Source organism: Nicotiana tabacum, chromosome 2 (assembly GCF_000715075.1).
Source record: "Nicotiana tabacum cultivar K326 chromosome 2, ASM71507v2, whole genome shotgun sequence".
NCBI classification, from domain to species: Eukaryota; Viridiplantae; Streptophyta; class Magnoliopsida; order Solanales; family Solanaceae; genus Nicotiana; species Nicotiana tabacum.
The window spans coordinates 34,771,822-34,788,519 of NC_134081.1; the positions used below are offsets into that span (position 1 = coordinate 34,771,822).

Genomic DNA, 16,698 nt, shown 5'->3' on the forward strand with positions numbered 1-16,698 from the left:
AGAAGCGGGAGTTATTTGTCACACTTGCGTGTGCGCAGAAGCGGGGAAAGCTCCGCAGGTGCGGAAGTCTAGTCTTCGGAGGGCTTCGTAGAAGCGAGAATTTTCCGCAGAAGCGGAGGTCGCTGATGCGACAATGTGACCGCATATGCGGAAATGCTGGGCAGAAGCTATATATCGAGGTTTTGGTACTTTTGTTCATATTTTGGGATGTGGGACTCGGATTGAGGTGATTTTGGAGGCAAATTTCAACACAAGGATTGGGGTAAGTGTTCTACACACGGTGTTAATTATATTTTGTGATTTCATCTTCATTTGTGGTAATTGGATTATGGGCTTTAAAGATAAAATTGGGGATTTTAGCATAAAGTTTCATAGAGTGAATTTTTGAGTTTTGAATGTCGACTCGGAGTCGTATTTGAGTGAAACTAGTATGGTTGAACTCATAATTAAATCGGTTGTCGGATTTTGTGAGTTACATCGGGTTTCAAGGCGCGGGCCCGGGTTGGGCCTTTGGGTCGATTTAGGATTTTTGATTAAGATTCGACCTTTATCATTTGAAATTATTTCCTTGGGCTTTATTTGATGTATTTGAGTTGCTTTTGTCTAGTTTTGAGCCATCCAGAGGTCGGTACGCGCGTGATGGCATTTTGGAGCATCGATGGGCTTGCTCGGAATTGAAATTGTCTTGTTCGAGGTAAGTAACACTTATAAACTTAGTGCTGAGGGTATGAAACCCCGAATTTCGTGTTTTGTGTTTGCTGTTGAGGTGCCACACATGCTAGGTGATGGGCGTGTGGATGTGCACCATGTGAATTATAACTCCGTTATTTATGTGGTGTTGTGTAGTTACTTGAACTTATTTGTAATCACGAAATCTCTACGTACTAGAGTTATTGAGCTGTGATCCATTTAGAAACTATGTCTAGGCTACATGTTTATTCTGTTGGGACCCACTGAGGTCATTATTGCTGTTGAGTAATTTGCTTGCATTGCAATTTCATACTGAGCCATGTTCATTCATTTCTTATCATATCTCAGTCTTTGTTGCTATATATTGACACATCATATCATCATTTTGGGCTAGTTTCATGGATTGTGGGCCCGAGAGACCAGAGAGATTGATGACTGAGTGAAGCCGAGGGCCTGATCCAGATATTTATACTATAGCATGTGAGTTGTCTGTGCAACACGTGAGTTGTCCGTGTGGATCCAGATATTGATACTATAGCACGTGAGTTGTCTGTGTAGCAAGTGAGTTGTCCGTGCGGATTATAGTGCTTGGGCTGAAGGAGCCCCTCCGGAGTCTACACACACCCCCAGTTATTGAGTGCGAGTGCGAGTGCCGAGTGATTGGGAGGACTGGCTGGATTGATACTCTGAGAGTATGCATATGGTTGTTCACTATGTTGTAATGCATTGGCATGCACACTTGACATACAAGCATAGAGACGCATTTTTTCTCATGTTGTTCGGTATCACCTCATTCATGACTTCTCATACACATTGACATGTAGGCATAGAGATGTACTTTTCCTCATTCCATTTGATAATGAAACTTTTACCTGTTGAAAAGTTTCGGAAGGAAAATCACAATTTTACAAACTTACTCATATTTTGGTGCTTTCGGTAAAAGATTTGGGTTTTCACTGATATACCTGAAAATCATGCCTATTTTTTTGGAATTGTGGACGATCTGAACATTATATTTCTGAGTTATTTCATGTACCACTTTTTATTATATTGTTATGAGCTATTGTTGGCTATTGGTGTCGGGCTTTGACTTATGTACCCGCTCGTCACTACTTTCAACCTAAGGTTATGTTTGTTACTTATTGAGTATATGGGGTCGGTTGTACTAATACTACACGTATGCACCTTGCATGCATATTTTTGACGTTGATGTTGCTGCGTACGACGGGAGCTCGATCTGAAGATATAACTGCGTTCCAGCTGTTGCTGCCTCTTGTTCATGGTAGCTTGAGAATTTTTAATCTGTTCATGTATATTTCAAACAGATGACGTATTTATATTTCACACCAGTTTTGTAAATTCAAATCATAGAAGCTCATGATTTGTACTACAAGTCATTGGGAAGTTCTTGTATAAAAGCGGTTGTAATTTCATTTCTATTCATAATAAATCTCATTCGAATTTGTTAGTTGTAAATTGGCTTACCTGACGGGTTGAGTTAGGTGCCATCACGACTAGGTGGATTATGGGTCGTGACAGGTGCATCGTTGTAATTTTGTTTTTTATCTCATGTTGCAAAGCGTTATTTGGTTGGAACACTTCTTATTGTTTTGTTCTTTCTTGTTTCATCAGTTATTGTCCATATATGAACATTGTGGTTCTTTTCAATTGCTTCCCTTATGTTATCTCTATGCCTACAATCCTTTCATTAATCTATGTTATTAACTTGTTTCATATTACTTATTGCTCCGCTTTTCCGTTACTTCTTCTTATTATATTTTTATTCTGTTTATTATATCCTAGTAGTTGTCTTGACCTCGCATCGTCACTACTCTACCGAGGTTAGGCTTGATACTTACTGGGTACTGTTGTGGTGTACTCATACTAGGCTTCTGCACATCATTTTGTGTAGATCCAGACACTTCTGCTCGTGCTGAACGTTAGTGATCGACTATTAGCTGCTTTCCGAAGACTTCAAGGTATACTTGCTCGGCGTCCGCAACCCTCGAAGTCACCTTCCCTTAACTTTACTTCCTTTTATATTTTCATTCAGATAGTGATATAGTAGATATTCTAGTATTAGACTTGCTGTAGTATTTCTGTTAATTATTTCTTTCAAGCTATTATCAAATATTAAGTTTACCTAGTCGTAGAGACTAGGTGCCATCACGACATCCTACAGAGAGAAATTGGGGTTGTGACAAGTTGGTACCAGAGCTCTAGGTTCATAGGTGTTACAAGTCATAAGCAGGTTTAGTAGTGTCTTGCGGATCGGTACGGAGACGTCTGTACTTATCTTTGAGAAGCTACAAAACTATTAGGAAAACGTCACTTCTTTGATTCCTTATCGTGTGAATTGGTTGACTTCAAATACTGAATCTTTGACTTTCTATTTTCTCACAGATGGTGAGGACATACACAACTGGATCCGACGATCAGACACCCGCACCCCCTGCTAGAGCATCGAGAGGCCGGGGTCGGGGCAGAGGCCGAGCTGCGATGGATGAGCCACCAGTATCTCTAGTTGTGGGGCAGGCACCCGAGACGCCTGTTGCCACCCCTGCACTTCAGGAGACCCTCACACAGTTCTTGAGAATGTTTGGTACTCTAGCTCAAGTGGGGTTGATTGCACTTTCACCAGTCACATATTAGGCTGGGGGAGGAGCTCAAACTCTCGTGGCTCGTACTCTAGAGCAGCGGGTCCATGTTGACCAGGTCCCAGAGGTTATACCAGTATAGCCTGTTGTTCCAGTTCAGCATTCGATTAGGGCAACATCATCTAAGGAGGAGCAGCTTATACTAGAGTGGTTCGAGAAGTATCACCCTCCTACTTTTAGTGGTTTGGCTTCAAAGGATGCACATGATTTTCTAGAGGAGTGTCACAATATTCTCTTCACCATGGGTATTGTGGAGACGAGCGGGGTTGCTTTCACTACTTTCCAGCTATCAGGAGCAGCATATTAGTGGTGGCGGGTGTACGAGGAGGGTAGCCCATCTTATGCATCTTCACTTATATGGGCTCGGTATTCAGAGTTGTTCTTGAGAGAGTTTGTTCCCCAAACCCTTAGGGATGCATGGCGGGCGAAGTATGAGCCGCTGTGCCATCATAGCAGCCACGCCCACTGAGATCTTGCTTTGAGTGTGGTGATACCCACCACATAGTTAGAGACTGCCCCAGACTTGTGAGGGGTGCACCTCCACAGACTACTCGGGCTCCACAGATTCAGTCAGGTCCACGGACTTCTCACGCCATGATTGCTTCCCTAGTTGCCGCTCCACCCGCACACACATCTAGGGGTGAGGGATGGGCGGGTAGAGGTCGCCCTTAAGGGGGACGCTAGACTAGATTCTCTGTTTTTCCTGGTAGGACGGAGGCAGTCTCTTCGGACGCAGTCATTACAGGTATGGTTCTGGTTTTCCATAGAGATGCATCACTCTTATTTAATTCGGCACCCACTTATTCATATGTGTCATCTTACTTTTCTCTGTATTTTTATATATCTCATGATTCTTTGAGCTCTCATGTTTCTGTGTCCACGCTTGTGGGAGATTCTATTATTGTGGATCGTGTGTATCAGTCGTGTTTAGTTTTTATTGGTGGTTTTGAGACCAGAGTTGATCTATTGTTACTTAGTATGGTAGACTTTGATGATATCTTGAGTATGGAGTGGTTGTCGCCCTATCATCATATTCTAGATTGTAACGGCAAGACTGTGGCTTTGGCTATGCCAGGTTTGCCATAGTTAGAGTGGAGGGGTGCATTGGATTATGTTCCTAGCAGAGTTGTGTCATTTCTAAAAGTTTAGCGGATGGTTGAGAAGGTGTGTGATGTTTATCTAACCTTTGTGAGAGATGTCAGTGTTGATACTCCTACCATTGAGTCAATTCCGGTAGTGAGAGACTTCGCAAATGTATTTCCAGCGGATCTTCCGGGCATGCCGCCCGATAGGGATATCGATTTTAGTATTGAATTATTGTCGGGTACTCAGCCCATTTCTATTCCACTATACCGTATGGCCCCGGCAGAGTTGAAGGAGTTAAAGGAGCAGTTGCAAAAGTTGCTTGATAAGGTTTTCATTCGGCCCTAGTGTGTCGCCATGGGGTGCTCCGGTCTTGTTTGTGAAGAAGAATGATGGTTCTATGCACATGTGTATTGATATTCGACAGTTGAAGAAGGTTACAGTGAAGAACAGGTATCCATTGCCACGTATTTATGACTTATTTGATCAGCTACAGGGTGCTAGAGTGTTCTCAAAGATTGATTTGCGGTCAGGATATCATCACCCAAAGATTCGAGATCCGGCTATTCTAAATACTTTCTTTAGGACTAGGTATGGTCAATACGAGTTCCTTGTGATGTCATTTGGGCTGACCAATGCCCCAGCAGCATTTATGTACCTGATGAATAGTGTATTTCAACCATATCTTGATTCATCCGTCATTATATTTATTGACGACATCTTGGTGTACTCCCGCAGCTGGGAAGATCATGAGTAGCAACTGAGGATCGTGCTTCAGACCTTGAGAGAAAAGAAGTTGTATGCAAAATTCTCAAAGTGTGAATTCTAGCCTGATTCGTTAACGTTTTTGGGTCATGTGGTATCGGGTGAGGGGATCAAGGTAGACCCGATGAGGATTGAAGCAGTTTAGAGTTGTCCCAGACCGTCCTCAGCTACTAAGATTCGGAGTTTCCTTGGTTTGGCCAGGTATTATCGCCATTTCGTAGAGGGTTTCTCATCTATTGCTGCACCTATGACTAGATTGACCCAGAAGGGTGCTCCTTTCAGATGGCCTGAGGAGTGCGAGGCGAGCTTTCAAAAGCCCAAGACTGTTTTGACTACAACTCTAGTGTTGGTGTTGCCTACAGAATCAAGGTCTTATACTGTGTACTGTGATGTGTCACATGTTGGTCTTGGCGTGATGTTGATGCAAGATGGTAGGGTGATTGCCTACGTGCCACGGCAGTTGAAGACCCATGAGAAGAATTATCCACTCCACGAATTGGAATTGGCAGCTACTACGCATGCCTTGAAGATTTGGTGGCACTATTTGTACGGTGTTCCCTTTGAGGCCTTTACCGACCACCGGAGTTTACAGCATATGTTCAAACAGAAAGATCTTAACTTGTATTAGCGGAGATGGTTAGAGTTGCTTAAAGACTATGTTATCATCATTCTATATCATCTAGAGAAGGCCAATATGGTAGTCGATTACTACAAAAAAACAACATTTAATGACGGACAAAATGCGTCGCTAAAGAGCCTTTTTCCGTCGCTAAGCCGAATTAGCGACGGAATTGCGACTGATTTCCCTCTTTTGCTGATTTGCTCGTTACTAAGCTCTTAGCGACGGAAAAATGAAATTCGTCGCAAAATTAGTGACGTTCTAGCGACAAATACTATCCGTTGCTAGATTTAGCGACAAAATTTCCATCGCCATATTAGCAAATTGTGTCGCTAAATTCATAATGCATTTCGTCGTTGGTATACTTTTGCGATGGAAAGTCGGTCGCTAATCCGTCGCCAAATATTTTGAGTCATTTCATTTTGCTTTTGGAGACAAAAATCATCAATTCCAATCTGTCGCTATATTATTTTATATATTTATTTCTGTTACGAAAAATATCTATCGCAATATTTTTCCCTTTTAGATCTTTTTTATTTATTATTTTAAATTTTCTCTACTCATGCATTTTGAATGTAAATTATTAGATATCCTTAATAATGGCTAAAGTTCATATAAATAAACATACTTCAAGGTCCAAAATGATATCAAAATGCATATAGCTATTACAATTAAGTTCTAATTATCCCTAACACCAACAATCAAGTTCAAACAAAAATGTTACCAAATACGAGGTTTAGGGGTTGAGGTCATCATCTAAAATCGATGAACCCCATGAACATTAGCAGTAGTAGGAGTATGAACTGTTGGTACCACATCTGATGGGTGGTCAGTAGAAGTAGGCTGATGTGAGGGTGAAGAAATCATTTCACGCACCCGCTCAGTCAATACCGGAAGCATGTGATCAGTTAGCACAAGAACTATGCGCCCTGTTAGTTCAGGAATCAAATGCATCACTAACTCATCCAGATTCCCTATTGATGCTGATTGAGAACTCGAAGGTGGTATTGATGATGAAGATCTGATCCAGAAGAGCCACGAAGATTCGGCCCATAATAGCATTTTGCTTGAGATCCTAGACTATATACTCCTCTTCTTTTCCCCTCCCGCGGTTTCATAATATGCTTTAATTTGATCAATATCAGACTGAGTTTGTGTTTGTTCCCGTAATATTTCCTGATATCTTTCCTGTAAAAGAGGTGTAACAAGTAGTGAAATTAAAACAGTCAAGAATGTTGAGCATTTAATTAACCAACAGAGAGGATGCAACTTTTCATACTTGCTGCTATATGCAAGGACAAAACTATGGGAGGACAAAAGTCCCAACAAAATATTATATGATACTATAATTATAATCTAATCTTTATCTACAACATCCTAATAATGGAAAATTAAGCTAGAACCTTCCAAGTTCATGTTTTTTTTCCTATTTGCAGGCTTATTCCGATTATCCACAGTCTCGTCCTTGGTATAGATATCTTCTTCTGCCATGGCATAACAAAGAAGAAAAACAATGCTTTCTTGATTTGGTTTTTGTCACTCCAATAATTATCAGAAACAAGTCGTTAAAATCAATTTAGAGGGAGCCAAAATATTGAGCTAATGGCTCCACCCTTTGTTTTTCTTAGATAAAATATCTCAGAACTCTAAACCACTATATTCTAAAGTTCATTCACATAACCAAAGATACGTTATTGTTGGCAGCATTAGATGCAATTTGGTTTTGGATGTACCAAATTCATTAGCTATACCAACAAACAATGCAAAAGCCACTTACAGAACACTAATTTTGGAATCCACCTCAAGGAAGAAGTACCATTTCAAATTGGATAGTAGTTGCCAGAAAAGATAAAAAAAATATTGAAATTTTCATTTTAAATGCCACAAAGTAAACACGTTGATAGAGAGAAACTTCACCATCTCTTTTTACATTGTAGTAAATAAGATTATAAAATATTGGACTTACATGCACGATTCGAGCTATCTCATCAAGAAAAGATTTTCCATCATGCCCATGTGTATGGACATACAAATGTATCTCACTTGGTGTTGGGTCTCGACCCTTTTCAACAGCCTATACAAAATATAATGTATTTTTCTTCTTTAGAGATGTTTCTATGCAGTAACAAAAGTTAAAAATTTTTGATAGCTAATAAATGATGGAGAAACAACAATTTAAACTCTAAAATAAGTAACAGTCGCAGCAGTAAGAAGTAGTAGTAATTAGTTTTCTTCCTTTGCATCTAAATAACATTGGCAACAGTTATAGTCTATACTCTAAAATAACAGTCAAGTAAGATTAATAATTCATTCTTCCCTTCAAAGAGTGATTTTCTTTGGAAATGACATTGAAGATTTTTCGAACATGGGGATGACTATTGTATTAGCAACACCAGAATGAAGCTTAATAAAATTCTACCTAAGGAACATGAGAAAGAAGCACAAAGGGACCTCAAACTATTTGATAGAAAGACATCAACTGTAAATAAACTCAGGTTATTATTAAGTTGGTACTCTAAAGCAGTTTGTTCAGGAATACATTAACAGTAGTAGTAATTTAGAATATATAATAGCAATCAGTTATTAGAATAAGCAGAAAGATAGCTAGTGATAAGGTAGTATGGGCGAAGTGATAGATCTACAAATTCTTCTTAGTTTTTTCCACACAGATTTACAAGTGAAAGCTCCTATATTCTCTGGTATCCAATAAGGAATATCGTCTTTCACTTCGTTAATCCAAGTCAAAATGTACTTGTAAGATGGAACCATGTAATGTACCACATACCAGTGATTAGTTGTACTTGCATACTATCGGTTATTAGATAGCACATAAATGATATACTTACAAGTCTCTTGTGATACTCCCCAATGGAGATAGAGCCGCCTGTGTGAGTCCCAGTGGAGACTCCACTCCTACCGCCATAATGATTCTTTGCATTTATTTCTGACTTTTCAACACACTCGGGATTTTTCCAAAGTTGATCCCAACTTTCCCACACTTCTTCTGGAACACCTCTTGGCCTAACCTTTTTAGTTTTCATTTTCCAAATGAAATCTTTGTACCTTATTGATGCCTTACTCTCCCATTGGCTCCTCACTGCACAATCAATGGAAGAGTCCCAATAGAATTTCTTCTAAAATAATTCATAAAGTAATAACATTAATATCTTATTTATAACAGTTAATACACTTTCTAAATTCATTATACCATGAGAAGTTATACCTTGAATTCTCCCCAATAATTTTTTTTTATCTCGTGAGAGACAGTTTTCCAATTGATTCCATTGGGATCAAGTTCTTGCTTGAAAGTATTAAATATATTCTTGGAGCAGAATCTACTAAGTTCTAACCCCAAAAAATTTGAAGACAATAGTTGAAGGCCTAAATCAAAAATACTATATAAAAAATTAATAGTAAAAACATGGACTAACCCTGTAGGAGCAAGAGTAACAAGTGTCCGCTGCCCACGACTACTGGTGCACTCATCTTCGCCGATTGTGTCGCTTTGAGTAGATATGTCATCACCTATTGGGTTACTCTGATCAGGTGTATTAGGAGATGATTCATAATGGATGGTTGGGGTACTACCATGACCTGAAATTTGAACGGGTGTCGTATTGCTAGGAGCTAATATTTGTACTTGGTTTATGTGATCTCGCCCACCTGAAGAACTCGTACCACCTTGTTGAGGACTAATTATGGGAACGGGAACAAAAGGCATATTTGCACGAATAGAAGAATTACCCCTACCCCTAACCGAGGACTTGCCTCCACGAGCTATCCTATCTCTGCCTCTCCCTCGAGTCATATCTACAAATAAAATACATGTAAGCAAATTAGAGTCATAAATTGGTATAAGTCAAGAATTAAATTCCTGCAAATAGAAAATATTGGTATCATGGCTAATTTTCCAAGATCTTAAACCAGTATAAAACAACGACTATTTTTTACTACTGGCTGTGAAACAAATCTCGCACATATTAAACTTTGCACCTTTAATTGTTGATTAAAATTTTAAATCTTTAACCACCTTGAATTACAAATTCGAGCTTTTTCCTTGATGTCAAACAATACTAGTACCGAAGTTGACAAAAAGGGTATAACACTTTCCACAAATGATGTATCAAAGAAGAAAGATTAGCTTATGCTAGATGGCACATCGAGTTCAGCCAAGAGAACCCAACCAAAGCAAAGTAGTAAATCGTTCTCACGCAGGAAGACCAGAAAAATTTACAGTAATCTTACAGTGTGATGTGGACATCAGATCTTGCCACACACTAGCATAGTATTTACCCTCTTTATGTGGAAGAAGAAACATAAAGTTGTGTACCACTAAAGATTTTCAAACATTTTGTTAATCAATGCTGCTAACTTGAAAGGAAATAGGGTAAATATATTTTTAAGCACATAAAAAATAAGATAAATTTGCTTGGTCCCTGCAAGAAATGGAACAACCAATTAGACATGAAAGGTCCAATGGAATGAGCACCATAACAATGCTGTAAATGAACATGAAGGTAGGTGTAGAGAAACATCAGCTGAGCATCACATTCTTCAACAATAGACTGACTGGCTACTCACCTGGAACTGGTCGCACAGAGAGATCTCTAGATAAATATAGAGAAACATACACAGAGAGAGAGGGAGAGATAGAAGTAGAGAGAGTTTACCTAAACTTTATTTAACTACTCGTACAAGCGGCGGCGATGTTAATTAAGAAGAAACTGAGCTTCACATATCATCACAAGCGGTGAAAGCATCCTATGAAACAAAAAACATAAATTAAATTTCTAATACAAAATTTATATAAAGCTGTGTGAAGAAATTTTTTGTACATCTGGACAAAAAATTAAGAAGACAAGCAAGAGAAGATTAATTAGGCCACCAAAAGAATCTGTTAGTTTCATATATTAACAAAATATCTCTTAGGAAAACATACTTGATAATATATACAAATTAGTGGCTTATCTATTTTGGTACCCAAAATTAGTACTAAGCATAAGAAAGAGAAGAAGAAACAAAGCCATCTACAAACCTTTGATTCACGTTGGCTACTAATTTTTCCTCTTGTTCTTGAAATACCTTACCCAGTTTATCCCCCAACTGATTTTGCTCTCTTGTGTGTGTTCTTTAGTTTTAGAAGAGACCAAGTATTTTAGCACATCTGTGCCCTAGGAAAAAACATAAGTGGTCATCAGCGACAGATTAGCTACAGATACAGATATAACTTTATTTTTCTATATTTTTTAAAAAACTAGCGACGGAAGTTTCTGTATCAAGGAGTTTTAAAATATTTTGATAAATAAATTAAGTCAAGAGATGGATTTTCCATTGCGAAATACGTCGCTGTGATTAAACAAATTTTGTCACTCACCTTTTGTCGCTAAATCCATAGGTAAATTGAGGGCGCCAATATTTAACACCAATAATTACCGACAAATTTTTGCTTTCGTCGCAATATTAGATACTAAATATTTTTTGGTTGTTTTTACAACGAAACTATTATTCTGTAGCCAAATCGTCGTTAATCAGCGACGAAACAAACATTGTCGCTAAAATCCATCGCTAATCACTATTTTTTTTGTAGTGGATGCCTTGAGCCGAAAGACGAAGAGTTTGGGTAGTTTAGTATATCTATCAGCAATAGAGAGGCTACTATCTTTGGATATTCAGGCCTTGGCCAACCAGTTTATTAGATTGGATGTTTTAGAGCCCAGTCGAGTTCTTGCTTGCGTGGATTCTCAATCTTCCCTATATGATCGTATAAGAGAGCGTCAACATGACGACCCCCATTTGCTTTACCTTAAGGACACAATACAATATGGTGTGTTGCAGATCCAGGGCCGGTTATGTGTGCCCAATGTGGATGGATTGAGTGCGCGGTAATCCATTCATCCAGCTGCCGCTAAGATGTATCAAGATTTGAGGCAGCACTATTAGTGGAGTAAAATAAAGAAAGACATAGTGGAGTACGTAGCTCGGTGCTTAAACTATCAGCAGCTGAAGTATGAACATCAGAGGATGGGCGGTTTGCTTCAGAGACTTGAGATTCCCGAGTGGAAATGGGAGCTTGTTACCATGGACTTCGTTGTTGGACTCCTACAGACTGAGAGAAAATTTGATGCGGTATGGGTGATTGTGGTCAGGTTGACTACCTATTCTTTAGAGCAGCTGGCTCAGATCTATATCCGCAAGATTGTTTGACTTGATGGTGGGCCGGTATCCATAGGGGTGGACATAATACCGGTCGAACCAAAAAAATCGGCCGAACCGTGAATTTCGTTGAGATCAGATTTCTAGAATGAAGTGAAGTGATAGGAAGAGAAGACTGTTGGCGGGAAATCCCTATTCATGCAATTTTTGAATATTAAAAACCAAAATTTAATATTCTACACGTGCCAAGTAGAAGAGATATGAAAAGGGAATGTGAGGATATTTGCTTTATTTATATATATATATATATATATATATATATATATAATCTCATCAATGGATACTTTGGTATAAAAGATTAATATATTATGAAAGAGATACCTAAATACAAACGATAATTGATCAGAACCAGAATGTAATTGCAAAGGCTATTTATGCTATTATATAATATATACAAAAGCTATCTGGGTCAAGACAAGAATTTATATTAAAATAACAAAAGAAAGAAAACCCTCAACGGGCCCCCCAAAAAAGAAGAAAAAAATGCGACAAAAACTAAGACCTGTTATAAAATAAAAACTGTAAAGTAAAAATAAGTATAGAGAGAAACTGATATATTATTCAAACTTCAAACTTATGTACATAATGAACTGAAAACTCCTCTATTTATAGAAGAATGGAAGCAGCTGCGAGGCTTTTCAGGAAGCACCTGCAAGGCTTTTCTTTAGCTGCTTGTAAGCTGTCTGCATGAGCTGCTTGCAACCTGTTTAATAAGAAGCTGTTGCAAATCATTTCATTAAGCTGCTTGCAACCTGTCTGCATCAGCTGCTTGTAGATAAACTTCAACAGAGTACTAAATGGATAATCTTCTTCAGGAAGATTATCTATAGCGGAGTAATAAATAGACATCCACAATATAATTATTTTCATAACACTCCTCCTTAGATGTTCATTAAAAGGTATTGTGCCTCGTTAAAACCTTACTAGGAAAAATCCCATGGAAAAAATCCTAGTGAAGGAAAAAGAGTACACATATTTAGTAATACGCATTTCTAGATGCCTCATTAAAGACCTTACAAGGAAAACCCTATGGGAAAAAGCTTAGTAAGGAAAAAAGAGTACAACGCGTATATCATCCCCGTGATGAAAACCTTATTTCAAATATTTGAGTCTCCGCATTCCAATCTTGTATACCATCTTCTCAAAAGTTGAAGTTAGTAAAGATTTAATGAACAAATCTATTGGATTGTCACTTGAACGGATTTGTTGCACATCGATGTCACCATTTTTCTGAAGATCATGTGTGTAGAATAATTTTGGTGAAATATGCTTCGTTCTATCTCCTTTTATAAATCCCCCCTTTAATTGGGCTATGCATACAACATTGTCTTCGTATAAAATTATGGATCTTTTTTCACACTCCAAACCACATTTTTCTTGAATAAAATGAATCACCGATCTCAACCATACGCATTCCTTACTTGCTTCATGAATAGCTATTATCTCAGCATGATTTGAAGAAGTAGCAACAATTGACTGCTTTGTGGAGTGCCATGATATGACAGTACCTCCACATGTAAACACGTACCCGGTTTGAGATCGAGCTTTATGGGGATCAGATAAATAACCTGCATCTGCATAACCAACAAGATCTGCACTACCTTTGTTAGCATAAAACAAACCCATATCAACAGTTCCCTTTAAATATCGCAAAATATGCTTAATCCCATTCCAATGTCTCCGAGTAGGAGAAGAGCTATATCTTGCTAGTAAATTAACAGAAAATGCTATGTCATGCCTTGTAGAATTAGCAAGATACATAAGTGCACCAATTGCACTGAGATAGGGTGCTTCAGGACCAAAAAGTTTCTCATCCTCTTCTAGAGGTCGGAACGGGTCCTTATTCACTTCAAGTGATCGAACAACCATTGGAGTACTCAATAGGTGCTCTTTGTCCATGTAAAAACGTTTTAAGACCCTTTCTGTATAGGCAGATTGATGCATAAAGATCTCGTCTGCTAAATGTTCAATTTGCAGTCCAAGATAAAGTTTTGTCTTTCCAAGATCTTTCATCTCAAATTCTTTCTTAAAATATTCAATTGCCTTTTGGAGGTCTTCTGAAGTTCCAACAAGATTTATGTCATCAACATAAACAACAAGTATAATAAATTTTGATGTCGTTTTCTTTATAAAAATACATGGACTAATAACATTATTTATGTAACCCTCTTTCACCAAATATTCACTAAGGCGATTATACCACATGTGCCTAAATTGCTTTAAATCGTACAAAGATATTTGTAATCTGATTGAATACATTTCCCGAGATTTCAAATATGCTTCATGCATTTTAAATCCTTCAGGGATTTTCATGTAAATCTCATTATCAAGTGACCCGTACAGATAAGCTATAACCACATCCATCATATATATTTCAAGCCTTTCACGTAAGGCTAAACTGATGAGATATCGAAATGTTATGGCATCCATAATGGGTGAATATGTTTCTTCATAATCAACTCCAGGTCGTTGTGAGAATCCTTGTGCGACAAGGCGAGCCTTGTATCTTTCAACTTTATTTTGTTCATTCCTTTTTCGCACAAAAACCTATTTATGACCAACTGGTTTTATACCAGCAGGTGTTTGGACTACTGGTCCAAAGACCTCTCTTTTAGCAAGTGCGTTCAATTCTGATTGTATTGCCCCTTGCCTTTTTGGCCAATCAGATCTTTGTTGACATTCTTCGACAGATCGGGGTTCAAAATTCTCACTATCTTGCATAATGTTAAGTGCAACATTATAAGAAAAAATTATATCCTCCCCCTGATTGAATTGCCTCTTGCCCTTTTGGCCAATCAGATCTCAGAACTAATCAGATCTTGGGTCTCTTTAGGAGATCCCTTTATTTTATCATTTTGATCATTTGTCGATTTTCTTTTTTGAGGATTTCGATCCTTAGACAAAGGCCTACCATGCTTCAGGCGTACTTTAGGTTCACTAGTTCTTATACTAGTAGATGGTCCTGCTGGGACATCAATTCGTATAGGCACATTCTCTGTAGGGATATGTGACATAGTTATCATTTTCAAATCAGTAAACGTGTCTGGCATTTGATTTGCTATATTTTGTAAATGGATGATCTTCTGGACCTCCTGGTTACATATAGGGGTACGTGGATCAAAATGAGATAATGATGAAACTTTTCACACGATTTCTCTTTTGATTTCCTTTTTCTCTCTCCCTAATTATGGAAAATTTGTTTCATTAAATCGACAATCTGCAAATCGAGCAGTAAATAAATCTCCCGTCAATAGTTTAAGATAGCGAATAATAGAAGGTGATTCAAACCCAACATATATTCCTAACCTTCTGTGCGGGCCCATCTTACTTCGATGTGGTGGTGCTACTGGCACATATACAACACATCCAAAAATTCGTAGATGGGCAATATTTGGTTCATGATTAAAAACTAATTGTGACGGAGAATATTTATTATAATGTGTCGGTCTGGGACGGATAAGTGATGCTGCATTCAAGATAGCATGGCCCCAAACAGTAGTGGGCAATTTTATTTTCATAAGTATTGATCTTGCTATCAATTGCAGGCATTTAATCAATGACTCTGCAAGGCCGTTTTGAGTATGAACATAAGCTACATGATGTTCAACTTTTATCCCAACTGATAGACAATAATCATCAAAAGCTTGAGATGAGAATTCTCCAGCATTATCAAGGCGACTAGCCTTTATAGGATAATATGGGAATTATGTCCTTAATCGAATTATTTGGGCTAATAGCTTTGCAAACGCCAGTTGCGAGATGATAGTAGGCACACATGAGACCATATTGAAGATGGATCTATTAGGACCATAGAATATCTAAACAACCCACTTGGTGGGTGAATAGGTCCACATATATCCCCTTGTATATGTTCTAAAAAGGCAAGGGATGCAATGCCAATCTTTATTGGTGATTGTCTAGTGATCATTTTGCCTTGATAATAAGCATCACAAGAAAATTCATTATTGGTAAGAATCTTCAGGTTCTTTAATGGATGCCCAATCGAATTTTCAATAATTCGTCCCATCATTATTGATCCAAGATGGCACAAACAACCATGCCAAAGCACATAAATATTTGAATCAGTAAACTTCTGGTTTATGATAGAGTGTGCTTCAACTGTACTAATCTTTGAATAGTATAAGCCAGAAGATAAAGTTGGTAACTTTTCTACAATGCACTTCTGGCCCGAAACATTCTTTGTAATACAAAGATATTCCATATTCATTTCATCTATCATCTCAACATGATACCCATTTCGGCGGATATCTATAAACTCAACAAGTTTTTTCGGGACTTGGAGGAGAATAATGCATTGTCTATTATAAGTTTTGTTCCCTTAGACAGAAATATAGTAGCTCTTATGGAGCCTTCAATCAAACTTATATTACCAGAAATAGTAGAAATATTTTCTTTTTCCTTATGCAAATAAGAAAAGCATTTCTGATCTTTGAATACGACATGAGTTGTTCTACTATCAATTACACAAATATATTCATGATTGGTCTTTGATCCAAACATAATTTGAGGATTATCCATATTCTTCATAATGACATAAACAAAATTGTCACGATCCAAAATCTCACCTGTCATGATGGCGCCTATCTCAATACAAGGCAAGCCGACAATCTCAATAAACATCCATATCTTTTATGTTTAAAAACAAAGTGA

At 38.0% G+C, this 16,698-nt stretch overlaps 1 pseudogene; it reads right to left on the reverse strand.

The window, feature by feature from the left end:
* Positions 1 to 6,570: 6,570 nt before the first annotated feature.
* On the reverse strand, positions 6,571 to 9,622 carry LOC142166432 (uncharacterized; annotated as a pseudogene).
* Positions 9,623 to 16,698: the final 7,076 nt, after the last annotated feature.